This window comes from Rhea pennata, chromosome Z, assembly GCF_028389875.1.
Source record: "Rhea pennata isolate bPtePen1 chromosome Z, bPtePen1.pri, whole genome shotgun sequence".
In the NCBI taxonomy this organism is placed as follows: domain Eukaryota; kingdom Metazoa; phylum Chordata; class Aves; order Rheiformes; family Rheidae; genus Rhea; species Rhea pennata.
Genome location: NC_084702.1, coordinates 14,057,876 through 14,070,728, shown reverse-complemented (window position 1 = coordinate 14,070,728; position 12,853 = coordinate 14,057,876). Strand labels below are relative to the sequence as shown.

General features: G+C 39.1%; 1 protein-coding gene across 3 annotated transcripts in view; it reads left to right on the top strand.

Moving 5' to 3' along the window:
• PLPPR1 (phospholipid phosphatase related 1) overlaps window positions 1-12,853 on the top strand; it is a 127,901-nt gene that overhangs the window by 39,168 nt on the left and 75,880 nt on the right. The window contains exon 2 of one of the 3 annotated variants that reach the window (XM_062600098.1): window positions 5,282-5,426. The exons of the other annotated variants lie outside the window; for them this stretch is intronic. The gene's annotated coding sequence lies outside the window, so the exon portion shown is untranslated. The remainder of the gene's footprint in view (window positions 1-5,281; window positions 5,427-12,853) is intronic. 3 annotated transcript variants of the gene reach the window in all.

Below are 12,853 nucleotides of genomic sequence, written 5' to 3'. Positions count from 1 at the left end.
TCTCTTCTGCAATGTCTCAAAACAAAATGTCATTTGTGAAAGAGCAACATTAAATAGAGCCATTCTTCCAGACACACACTGGCACTGAACCTGAGAGTGGGGCTGGTCAAAATTGATGATCTCAAACAAAAACATTTCTGGTTATACTATTATGCCTGAAAAACAAACAAAAACCCTTCCTGAGCTGCATCTGCTGAGAGAGAGAGAGAGAGAGAGAGAGAGAGAGAGAGAGATCTGCTAAAATCTAGATATATTAGAGCATGTTATATTGGTGACGGGTTTATACAAAACTGTACTTCATGCTTGTCTTAAAGCCTTGGCTCCTAGAGTCCTGTGACTACATAATTGCCCTCTCTCCTTTCTTTTTAATTAAAGTCCTACAAACAATGCTTTCAAGGGAAAGCTTGATTATATGAAGATCTGTATTCCAAAAGCTTACCCCCCCCAAAATTACAGAGTAGTATATTAAAAAACAAAATCTTCAAGCACGTATAGTAAATTACACGCCTCTAACCTATGATTTTAGAAGCTTATACATGTTTTGTCATTTCTTACTCAAATGTCCCTGAGAATGGATCCAGTTCACGTTATCCCATTTAAAAATTGTTCTCAAATATTTTGATCTATAGATGTCTTTCAAGTTTCATAACTCAGGAACAGAAATTAATAACAACAGCAACTAATGCAAAAATTGGAATACAGTTGGAGAGCAGAAGAAATTTAAATCAAGGACAAAAACTGATGAGGTGAGAAAAAATTAAAATTTAAGAACAAAAATCCAGAGAGAATACTGAGGGTACTGTAATCACAGAATCACAGAGTGGTTGAGGTTGGAAGGGACCTCTGGAGATCACCTAGTCCAACCTTCCTGTTCAAGCAGAGTCACCTAGAGCATGTCAGACAGCGTTGCATCCAGGCAGGCCTTGAAGATCTCCAGAGAAGGAGACTCCACAACCTCTCTGGGCAACCTGTGCCAGTGCTCTGTCACTCTCACAGGCAAGAAATTCCCCCTCACGGTCAGGTGGAACTTCCTGTGCTTCAACTTCTGCCCATTGCCTCTTGTCCTGTCACATGGGGCAACTGAAAAGAGTTTGGCCCCGTTCCTTGACACCCTCCCTTCAGGTACTTAGACACATTGATAAGATCCCCCCTCAGTCTTCTCTTCCCCAGGCTAAACAGGCCCAGCTCTCGCAGCCATTCCTCATAGGGCAGATGCCACCTGTAGCCACATAAGGCTATCATACTACCTAGTCAAATATTCTTGGACTAATAACTTCAGAGGAAATTTAAAAAGGAATAAGCATTTCAGAGTGGTATGACCTTTTTTAAATCCATCCAATATGAAGTGGGGTTTTTGTTACTCTACTTCTTACGCATTTTATGTAAGCTAAAGGAACATACCTTCTATGCAGAGCCAAGAATCTATTGTCTAATCAGTGTCTTAGCAGCCCAACCACCATGCATCAAACAGTTGTGATTACCTTGTCAAAATGCTTCAAGCATTCCATCCAAATATCCAGTTTGTATAGGTAATTCCCTTTAATAACTCAGTCAAAACTATTGCGCACACACTTTCCAGTGTCTGCCGCTTCCCCTGTGTTACACTTGCCAGTCCAGTGCCTCTCTGGGTCCTTCAGTCTTCCTCAAGAATAATCAGGGACAGACTGAGTCCTTCTCCAAGGTAATGGCTGGAAGGAAGACACTGATGGCAATGGTGGAGATTTCTTACTCTTTTGTCTTGGATCCCCTTGGTGTTATTTTCACACTTCTCCAAATACAGCCAACTTACTTGCTATATGTTATTGGTCCACAATTTCACATTACATCTGAATTTACTACATATGATATGCTTTGTTCTCTGTATAGTGCCAATAAACTATTTTTACCTAGCTCCCAAGGCTGCAATCCTTTGGTGGCCAATAACTGACTATTCATGGGTTTTTTTACAGCCATGACACATAAGGTATCACCCTGTGCCTGTGCTTTGAAGGTCTCTGCTAGACAATTCTCTAGACAGCTAAATAAGCTAAATTAAAGCTCCAGGCAGGCCAAGACAAAGTCAGGTAAGACTTGAGGATGAGTTCATGCAAATCTCGTGGCTTGTCACTAGTAATAGCAATGCCTTATTGATTAGGCTCCACTTACCTGTTCAGATCTGCAGTTCCACCTCTTGAATTTATTCTTTAGGATATTTATTAGCCTTAAATCTCTGTATTCTTTGGATTTCTCCAAGCTTGAGGCTTCATGAATTCAATGAATTCAATGAATTACCTGTATGTTAGTCAAGACTTTTGTACGAATCAACGCCTTTTATTAGTACTGTGTATATTTCTACCTGGTTTAATGGGAGAATGTTTTCTCCTTATCAGGACATTGACTAAGACAGTTTTGCTTCATGTTGTTAATGAATACTTTAAATAGCGTGGGTCTAAAGGGAGTCAGACAGAGAAACAGGTTGTAAGTCTGGCCACCAATCCTTGTTACATCTGTGGGGTTCTTCTTGACCTCCAATGACAAAGAGATGGTTTGGTTTCACATCCTAATAAATCTTGGACAAAAATCTCAAATTTCAGAGTTCTTATTTTTTCTTTATCTGGGTGTTTTCGGGCCCCAGTCGTGTTCTTCACCTTCTTCATGGACTTTCTTATCCTTTTGAAGGATACACATATACAGTGTTCTGGCAATTAATGTGTAACTTTCTTTTTAACCCTTATTCTGTTGCTTCTTCTGGGGCGTTCTGTGTCTGTCTCCCTACACCTCCTCTCTTATTTCATTCTTTCTTCATACAAATCTTAATATTTTTGTTACAAATGCCTATGTATTTATGAAAATATTGCCTGCTGATGGGTCTCTACTTGCTCTTGATTCCCTGCAGAGAGTGTATTTAGGTCAGAAGAGCCAAACTGATCCAAGAGCACAAAATAACTTTGTTAAATCCATTAGACTATATGTTAACTAGAGTTCAGTCATAGTTTAACTTAAAAAAATAACTTTTGTCTTTGGTAAAAATATGAGATTGGTTCCTGTGTTGTCTTGAGGGCCATTAATTTGATTTGAGCTAGTGACAGTGAAAAGCACTCAGTGTCTGTTGAAAGTCACATGAATTATAAAAAAGAACTTCTAAAACTTACTACATTTTAGAATTAATTTTCTGGATTTCCTAGACTGGCAAAAATCTGCTAGGTTGTTCCAAAGGCAACAAAGAAGTCAAACTTGAATGTGTTGGTGGTCAGAGTTTATTCCAATAGCCCCCATGTAAATTTATCCTTACAAGAAAATTCAACTCGCAAAATCACAGATATGGCAGGATAGAACTCTGGGATGAGTTATATTGTTTGTTTGTTCATTTGTTTGCCTTTAACACTGTGTGACCTTTCTGGCGTGTTCATATCAATAAGAGTTCACTTTTACTGTTTTTGTTTCATAAGGATGATACCAAGCAAGAACAATTTTAACATGGCCTAAGAGAGAAGCTGTGTATATACCTTTGGTGTCTGGCTAGTTCAGATTGCAAACTTTAGAAACTGAGATTTTGTTCAAAGGAACAGACCCTGTTGTCATCACTCATGTCTTGATTTTACTGATGTTTTCACATAAGAATGCTGAGCTAAAATTTTCATAGGTCTTTGAGGAGCCCATCTAAGGCAATGATATATAAGCAAATGCTTTTTCTTGTCTGCTGCTTTCTAGACTGTACAGGGTAGGACTTCCTCCAAGAAGAATCCTGAATGGAGAGAAATATAAATCAAGTTGCTCTTTCCTATCTCTTGTAAATCTTTGCTTGGTGATAGAAAACTTGCCAGTGAACTAGTGGAATGAATTTTATTCCTCTGATAAAAAGCAAATGTAAAATCTCACCCAGCTGAAGTCACAAGGCACTTTCACAGAGGGTAGGCTGTCACAGCATTAATGCAAGAGCCATGGAGCTCCTTCTTCCCACATCTCAAGGTTTTCTGGCTCTGCCTGAACTCTGCTGTGTCTGCAAATCAGCAGTGGGAGAGAGAGAGAGCGAGAGAGAGAGCAGTAATTTGAAGAAGCAGTGCCAGGTATTTGATTTGGACAACAGATCCACAGATGGTTTATCATGGCTGTGGGGCTCACTGTACGTGGTTGTTTATGTGGATACTGTCACAGTGCAAGGGCTGTTAGGGCTGTGAGCTGAAAAAGTGAACCATTGGAAGACGATGCTAATTAGTTAATGAAGCGTATGGTTCTGTATTGGAGAATACTTTTTGTTGCCAAAGCACACTGTATAAAAATTGTTCTAGAACTAAATGGATTTAAAGGCCTGGTGCAGATATTGAGCCCACATGTCCAGTGTCTCGTGCCTAACAGAGGCCAGCAGCAGATGTTGAGAAAGGAAAAATCCTGTAATAGGCAAATGTGGGATAATCTGTGTGTCCCTTTTCCAGTTTCTCCTACACTGGCTCTGCTCCTCATCTCTAATTGCAAGAGACAGGTTAAAGCCCTGAAGCAGGAGGCTTAGCAGCCCTCTTAGATTTTTTGTTAGCGTTCACCATTGTAACCATGGAGTGTTAGACACAAACCTATTCAAAATGTTTTTCCCAGACTCCATAATGCTGTAACATGTGAGGTGGAAGGTTCTGGGCAGAGTAGTCCCCTTTCCTTTGGGTTAGACAAAAAGATACGTATTATACCCTTCTTAGATTTCTAGGGCAGATGAGAACACGGTTGCTTTTCAGTTGCTTATGTATTGATATTTCCATTAGGAGTTCAAGAGTTGCCCCACTTCATGCCTGATCACTCAAATTAAAGATGGGAAAAGTTTCTTAGCTCATATATATTACTAACCATTGCCCTAGAGCCTTATGTTTGGTATGACTGGCTAGATAAAGCATTTGCAAGTGTGCTGAAACCTTTCCAAAGCTTTCCTTGATGGAAATATAATGCAGTAAATCAGATACATCATAAAATTTATCTATCTGTGTCACTGTGATCTGAACACTAAATTCATCCTTTCTTTTGTTAGAAGGTGATTTTTCATTGTTTTGCAATGGAGGTAAAATACCTCATTACAAAAAGATCCTGAAAATGAAAAGACCCTTTTGCAAGTAACTCTCATGATAACACAGCTGTAAATAATCAGTCACTTATATTTCCAAAATACATGAAAAGCACTATCATGTGCTCCTCACTGTTCAGGGAAGCCAGCTATATTTAGCTGTCACAACCATTCTCTTATGAGCAAATACCTCCTGTTGTGATAATCATTGTGTTACTTCTCTTGGGACTGTTTTATGCCAATCATTATTATTGTCAGCTTTACTTCACAGGACTCATTATAGTGGATCTCATCCTCCCCATTGTCATCAATCTGTCAGTTTCCTGCTGATCTTTTCCTCTCTGTGCCAGCATGTGCCTGAAGATGGGGCTTGGAGCCATTCCAGTTTTGTCAGTAGGAGCAGGTAAAAAAGTTCAGCTATTGCACATAAGCAGAGGGCCTTTGTATCCAGTTCATACTCCTCAGCACTAAAAGCATGGTTGCACAGTCACTAATACGAGATCTGTGCACCATGGATTGCCAAGTAGTGCTAAATTTGTCTGGGTAAGGCTGTGGGCCTGTGACTGTGATTGTGCTGAATTCGCTGAATGCACAATATGGAATTTATATGGCTTTTTGGCAGCTGTAAGAGGACATTACTTACTTCAGCACATGGCTTGCAGGTGCAGAGTTAAGCAGTTATCTTCTTTTTAATAAATTTGAATTATGGCTATATTTAATAAGAGATCTTTGTGACACACATCTGTGGTACACTTGATTTAGGTATCAGGAGACCAAAAGCTGAATTTATAGGTATTATAGAGTCACAGAATTAGCTGTGGCTGAACTTTGTTCTCCATGGGAGTTTTATCCTTGCCTACAGTGAATGAACAGTTGGCTCAGCAGAGATACTTTGAAAAGCTCAGCAAGTACGTGTATGTATGAGTGGTTACTTCTAAGCTAAGCAATGACTGTGTTATAAGACTGATGCCTGGATTTGTAGAGAGAATGGTGGAACATTGTGTTGCTCCAGCAGAAGCTCACAAAACATAGAGCTTCATATTTCACAGCCTGTCATTTACTGAATAATTGTGATGATAGAGCTATGGACAGATAGGTGACCTGTGACATCAACAACTAAGAGGGCAAGTCTACATTTCTTGAAATTTTAACTTGTATTTGTTAAGAATTAGTAAATGGGGCTCGATATAGCTTCTTATGTACTCCATTGTAGCCACTGTAAAAAGCCACAGACTGTTAAATCATTTCATATGACTTAAGATTTCAGTTAGGTCAACAATAAATTCCTTGCTCTGCCTGAAGATGTGTTTCTTTGGCCTATATAAACTGCACAAGTTTTAGTGAATCAAACTGGTAGAGAACATAGACAGGCTTTTATGGTATGCTGGGTCATCAGTGAGAACTAGAGGTAGGAATAATGTGCATTCCTGTGGTCCTGGCAAGTATCTTGCTTAAAGTGTAGTAACTTGTTTTTAGACAGCTTATGTGATCAAGGATCACTGAAAGATCAGAAGGGCAAAATAAATGGTCTTTACCTCCTTCTCTTAATTTGTTGCAACTCAACCTAGGCAAGTGCTCATTTGGCCAGGTGTCAGGCAATGCAGCGATAGCTGACAGAGCTTGACAAGAAAAGGTGATGTGGCAATCCAATGTAGGTGCATGCCAATTTTATTTTTATTTTTTAGCAGGCTGATGTGCAAAGTAAGTTGAAGAACAGAAAAGCCAGAAACATCTATAAGAGAAGGGCAGAAAAGAGATTTGCATATGCTTGCCTCTTTTTTCTTAAGAGCAGTCAGGAGTGGAAGTGGAAGTGGAAGCTTACTCATTCTGTTCCCTGAGCATTTGTCTGCTTGCTTGTCATAGGAAAAGGTGACCCAGTTAGGCAGTGGGGACCAGACCCTTGGAATATATGTTCTTGCAGGACACTCTTAGATGCTAACAGAGTTTCTAATATTTGAAGAAACAGCATGAATAAAACTATCCTATGAAGAAAGTAGGTGGGGAGGGGAAAGGGCTATGTTGTTGATAATGGAAAAACTGGCTGAGGAGATTCAAAACTGAAGGACAAAAACCGAGAGATCAAAAATGAAATAGAAAGTGTAAACAGGGAGACTGTAAAGCTCAGGAATGGTTTGTAGCTGTAGAGCAAGTCTAAAATATGTGACCAAAAAGCACGTAAATAGCTTCTCTGAGGAAGCAAATGCTGAAAGAAGCACTAAAGCCTTCCTTAAAGGAGAAAAGGCAGATAGGAGTAAAAATCAGGGAATGAACATTGCCCCCCCCCCCCACTCTCCCCATCCCATATCTGTACAACATCTGTAAGAGACTCAAACAGCAGTCAAAGCAATGGTGTAGGAGGCACAAATCATTAAAGAGATGGGTACAGACTACTGAGACTGTGAAACTGAAAAGGAAAAGTTAAAAGCAGCATTGGGAACAAAGTGAGACATAACCATAGCGCTTATTAAAACACCTTCCAAAAGAAATGATGATGCTGGGGCAGAGACCTATGGTTTGACTTAGTTCATCCCTCTCCTTACTCCAGAGTAGTTTAGTAGGGGGTCTCAGGCCACAGCACTCTTGTAAAGGGCAATTGGGAGTCATTCTGGAGTACTGTTCACTGATGTAAAATGAAAAAGTGGAGGGAAAAGGGAAGGAGGAGCAACATGCAATCAGAGCTGCATCAAGTTTTTAGGAAGCTACTGAGCTGACTCCAGAATATTAAACAAGTTTGACTCCAAAATCAGACTTTTTAAATATGAATACATGCATTGAATGGCTTCTTAAATGAAAAAGAACTATTTGGCTTTCCACAGGTGACTGCGATAATGCTGTGTAAGCTTCTACTACCACTTCCCAGTGGGCAGCTGTAAACGCTGGGCTAGATATATCTCCTGCAGCAGCAAACGTTAATTTCAAGGAGGTTCACTGACCTGTACAAGCTTTAAAGGGGGTATCAGAAGCTAAAAAATCATATCAGAGGAAAGAGAACAAGCCAAATAAATGTGTATCTAACAGAAAAAAAAAAAGTTATTAGCCTCTGTCTGTGATCTTCTAAACAGTAGGAGTAGACAATCAGCAGACTGCATGTAAAACAGCTATGGCTGATGGTCTAACCCCAGAAAGGAATCTAGTTTTCAGGCCTCTAAATGTAGGAACAGCATATCATGATCTAGAAGCCTGAATAAGAGAAACAGGGGTGCACTGAAGGAAAATAGATGACAGTAAGCTAAAGGAAAATCCTAGCACTACAAATGACAAAGAAGCAGTACAAACTGCTGAAGTCTTTGCCATTATGACTTCAGAGTACTCTTAGGAAGAAAAAAAGGTATTAAATGTGGAACTACCATGTAATATAAAGCAATACCTTTGCTTAGTATGAAGCTTGATGGAGGAACTGAGGTACTGGAATAATGCTTCAATAAATGTCCTACTGGGCATCTTGGTGGCGATCAGTGCAATAAGAGGTTAAACCCACTGCCTCCATATTCTGAGTTTCAGCCCAGAGTCATCCCTTGTCTTTCTGGGGCTCTTGTAAAATTAGTATTTGAACCTTGGGAAAAACATACTGTTCTGGTAGAAATAAGAGTTGATCAGGAATCAAAGCACCTCAGTGCTGTTGCATGCTGTCTTGTGCGTTGGTTCGATACAAAAGAAAACAGAAACCAAAACAAAAACAAGACTGGATATTAAGTGCAGTCTATGTCAGGAACAATTAAGAGGATTACTCTAAGGAAGCAAGAGCTGGAGAGAGAGAGGTACTAAAGACTTGATTACAGAAGGGATGAAGAAAGAAAGAAAGAAGAGGTGCCACAGAGAGAGAAGTCTGAGCCGTGATTACTGAGGCATCTGTGTCCAGCCTGAGGAGCTGATCACACAGACTGTGAGGAGCAGTCTGAAATCACAATAACAGAGGTGATAGCCAGTGAAAAAAATCATTATTTTAGTCTCTAGCATTCACTGAATGGTGAACGGGTATGGTCTTTACATATAGAAAAGTGGTTTCACTGTTTGTTTTGTTTGTATTTTCATACATGCATATATGTATGAAATACCTTTTAAGGGTCAGTGATGATATGAAATGACAACAAAGAAAAATACGAACACACAAAAGAAATAAAGAAAAATTGATCTGATTCAAAGATATATCCAAACCAGAGAAAACCAGTTTCTGTTGATGAAGATAGATAAACCTCTTATTACTGGTAGTGACTGAAATTAATAGATCAGTGGGATATGAATGTAATGTTTCTGTGTGTAATCTGAAAAGAGTGTGTGTGTGTGTACATATGGAAAAATGTAACTTTGCACATTTAAAAAACAGGATATTTTAAGTACTGCAAGGAGCAATTATGAAGCCGCTAAGTATAGAAGTGTTTCCCATAGTGTACTGAGTTTTAACAGATTGCATGCCGTTAAGTGTATCTATCACTTTGTGACTGGGATGACTGCACCTTTGGTAATGTTGTGTTGGGAATATTTTAAAACAGCAGTATATAAACTGATGGCCCTCAGATGGATAAAAGATAACAGATAATACAAACCAGAGTCTCCTCTATTATGGGGATATAAAAGACAATATACATGTGTGATAGGCAATCCTACAGCAGTCTGATAGAAGGGATTTGTTTTATTTTCAAGGAGTTGATCAGGTAATTAAAATAATAAGAAGAATAATAATAGTATTCTAGAGATTATATCAGTGCATCAACAATGGAGAGCTATCAGACCATAGAGAACATTTCTGAAGGTCTCTTTAGAAGAATGCCAGCAAGTGGCACATGGCAGGATAGGCATATTTATGTGAATATAACAGCTCTCAGTGTTTAGTTGGTTGTTTAATTGTAATGTGACCAAGTGTGCTTGTGAAACTGTTCCATTTATGTCCAGTCATTGTCTGTAATGCTCTTGATAAGATCTATTGTGCCTTAGTGCATACAAATCTATGTGCATATAAGTGTCCACAAATCATTATATATCTTATATAACACCTCATTATATGCCTTACTGTGTACAACTTACCTGATGGAATGTATCTATTTATGATAGCTATGTTAAAGAATATGATTTTAAACACACCATAGTCTTAGAAGTAACATTGTGGTCTCCTCAGCTGAAAGAATTTCAGAAATTTGGTTTTGTATCATACATTTTTTTTAAGTCATTTTAATTTTATAGTTATTTTCATCGTAAAAGTTTTGGTAACAGTGAGCTATGTTTACAGTAAAATTCAAATTCTTAGCAGTTCAAATAATGGCCATATATCTCAGTGGGTTTCTCTGAGACCTTCACAGGTTGTAATGAGACAAAATTAGACAGGATAGAGCAAAGACATCGAAGAAGATCTGAGCTTAGTCCTAACCAGGAGCCTAAATCCATAGGATATTTGCAATATCCTTGCTGGACTATCAAAAGCCAGAGGATGGCATCAGGCTGACTTTCCTGGGCTTGTCTTGACCTGCCTGGAGCTTTGTTTGGGTCTATTGAGCAGTAACAGCAACCTATTATCTAGTTAGCTTTAGCTTTATCTTAGTTTTTGTGATTATATGATGTAGTGCTTATTGTTATGATAATTTTGACATATTTGTGTATCTGATAGCTAGGACTAATAAGTAACAATTCTGTTTAGCATGAATTATCTATGAATCTGGGATAAAAACACAGAATGGAGTAGTACAGACCTTATATAATAGCAGAGACCTTAAAAGCATGGGAAATAGTTGATATCAGAGCCATCAGTTATAAACAATCGACCGACCAATGGTAAATTACTGGCCACTAAACAAATGCAGCCTTGGGAGCTAGTTAAAATTGGTTTTAGTCATTACAAAAGGAGCAAAGAGAAAGTATGTAAAGTATACCATATATAGAACAGGTTGCCCAGAGAGGTTGTGGAGCCTCCTTCTCTGGAGATATTCAAATCACACCTGCATGCAGTCATGCTCTAGGTGACCCTGCTTGAGCAGGGGAGTTGGACTAGATGATCTCCAGAGATCCCTTCCAACCTTACCCATTCTGTGATTCTGTGTGATATAGCAAATTTGGATGTGACGTGGAATTGCAGAACAGTATAGAAAGAGAAAAATGTAAAGTGTGTTTTAAAATGTATAAAAATAACCCCAAGCAGGTCCTGTACCAAAGAGAAAAAAGCTCCTGTTATCATCATCAGTTCTTCCTCCTGGAGAAAAACTCAGGACACTGACTATTTACCATGATCCTTTCTCTCTTACAACCCTCAACCTTAAAGCCCTCAACCTCAGGAGTCAGAGTGATCCTGGATGAGCATAACACCAGAGAGATGGAATAAGCACTACAGCATCTGTTTTTATCTGTATTGAGACTTTTTGATAATAGTTTATTAATTTATTTTCTTTTTTATTGATAATAATTAGATATGGACTAGCAAAAATTATTTAATTAGATGGTTAAGATTTCAGTCAGGATACGAATAAATTCTTTGCTTACCTTCTAAGTAGCATTTCAGAGGCTCACATAAACTGCACAAGCGGTGGGGCAATACTGTCATTAGAAATGGAAAAAGACGCTATTCAGCCTATATAGATTATCCTTTTTTTCTTTGGACACATAATAGTCACAGAGATAAAGAAGGAGTCAAAAGGCTATTTTTCTCCTTCTTCTCTCTTTCCCCCTCCTTCTGATATTTTTGTTTCAAACCCTTCTACCATGGTGTTTAGCACAATAGAACAGAGAAGGTGTACCAGGAATATTTTGTGCTGTGCTGTTGCAAGGAAAAAAGGTAAACTTGATATTTATGATTCAAGGGAATAGATAAAAAATCCAGGTAAGACTGAGCTTGCTGACAGATTTGCAGGACTAGGAGGGCAGCTTGGTAGTCCTTGTGCATCTCTGCCAGCTCCACTGCCAATACCAGTGCAAGAGCATCAGAGGAACAAGAAATTGTGCTCCTGGGTCTGGTCATCAAAAGCTGCAGTGAAGTGAGGCAGTTGCTTGTTTACTTTCATAATATGAGAGCTTGCAGACAGTAGTACTGTTGCAGTTTTTCTTGTTTGGCCCTGGGGAGCCAAAATGAATGTGTTTTTTTTCTTTTTTTTTTTTTTTTTTTTGTTTGTTTTTTTGTTTTTTTGTTTTTTTTTTTCCCCTAAGCAGATTCCTTTGGCTTGTGCTTTTTACCTAATGTACGTTTAGTGTAAGCTCAGCATGATTTTGAGATGAATTCTTCAATGCAGCATTCATCACCTGAAAAAAGCTGGAAATGAATCTAAGCATTTGACTCTCCTGATTTCCCCCCTTGCCCACTAACTGACATAGGTGTATATATGTATTCCTAGACTTACCTCAGTATTGCCACTGTGTTGGCTTTTTACTGTGACCTATATGAACTCCCAGCAAAAGCATTAACATCTTAAACTGTAGTAACAGGAAAGGGAGGAGGGAGGTTCTGGCTATTTTCTTGGAGATCCTCGCATCAAGCTGGAGAGCAGTACTGGTTATTCCCTGACACCTCACACAAGCCTTTTCCTTCAAATAAAGAAGGATATGCCGTTACTTGCTTGGTGGAAGGAAATGCAAAAGGGCTACTCATTTCTTCTCAGTTTGGATATTGGTCAGAGCCTCCCATGGACTTTCCTTAAATCTCTGTTGATGCATCTGCTTGGGCACTGGCCAGGAACAGATGCACTGTGGTGCCGTGCCTCAGCCTGTGCCCAAGAGGGGAAAGCTGGTGCAGGCCTGGTTGCACTAGTTCTGTTCCAGTGCAGGCATTTGTGGCATCAAGGAAACCTCTTCTGGCTAGTGAGACAAAGCACTTGGTCCCTTCTGCAAGCAAAAAGCTGCTGAAGCAGGTCATAA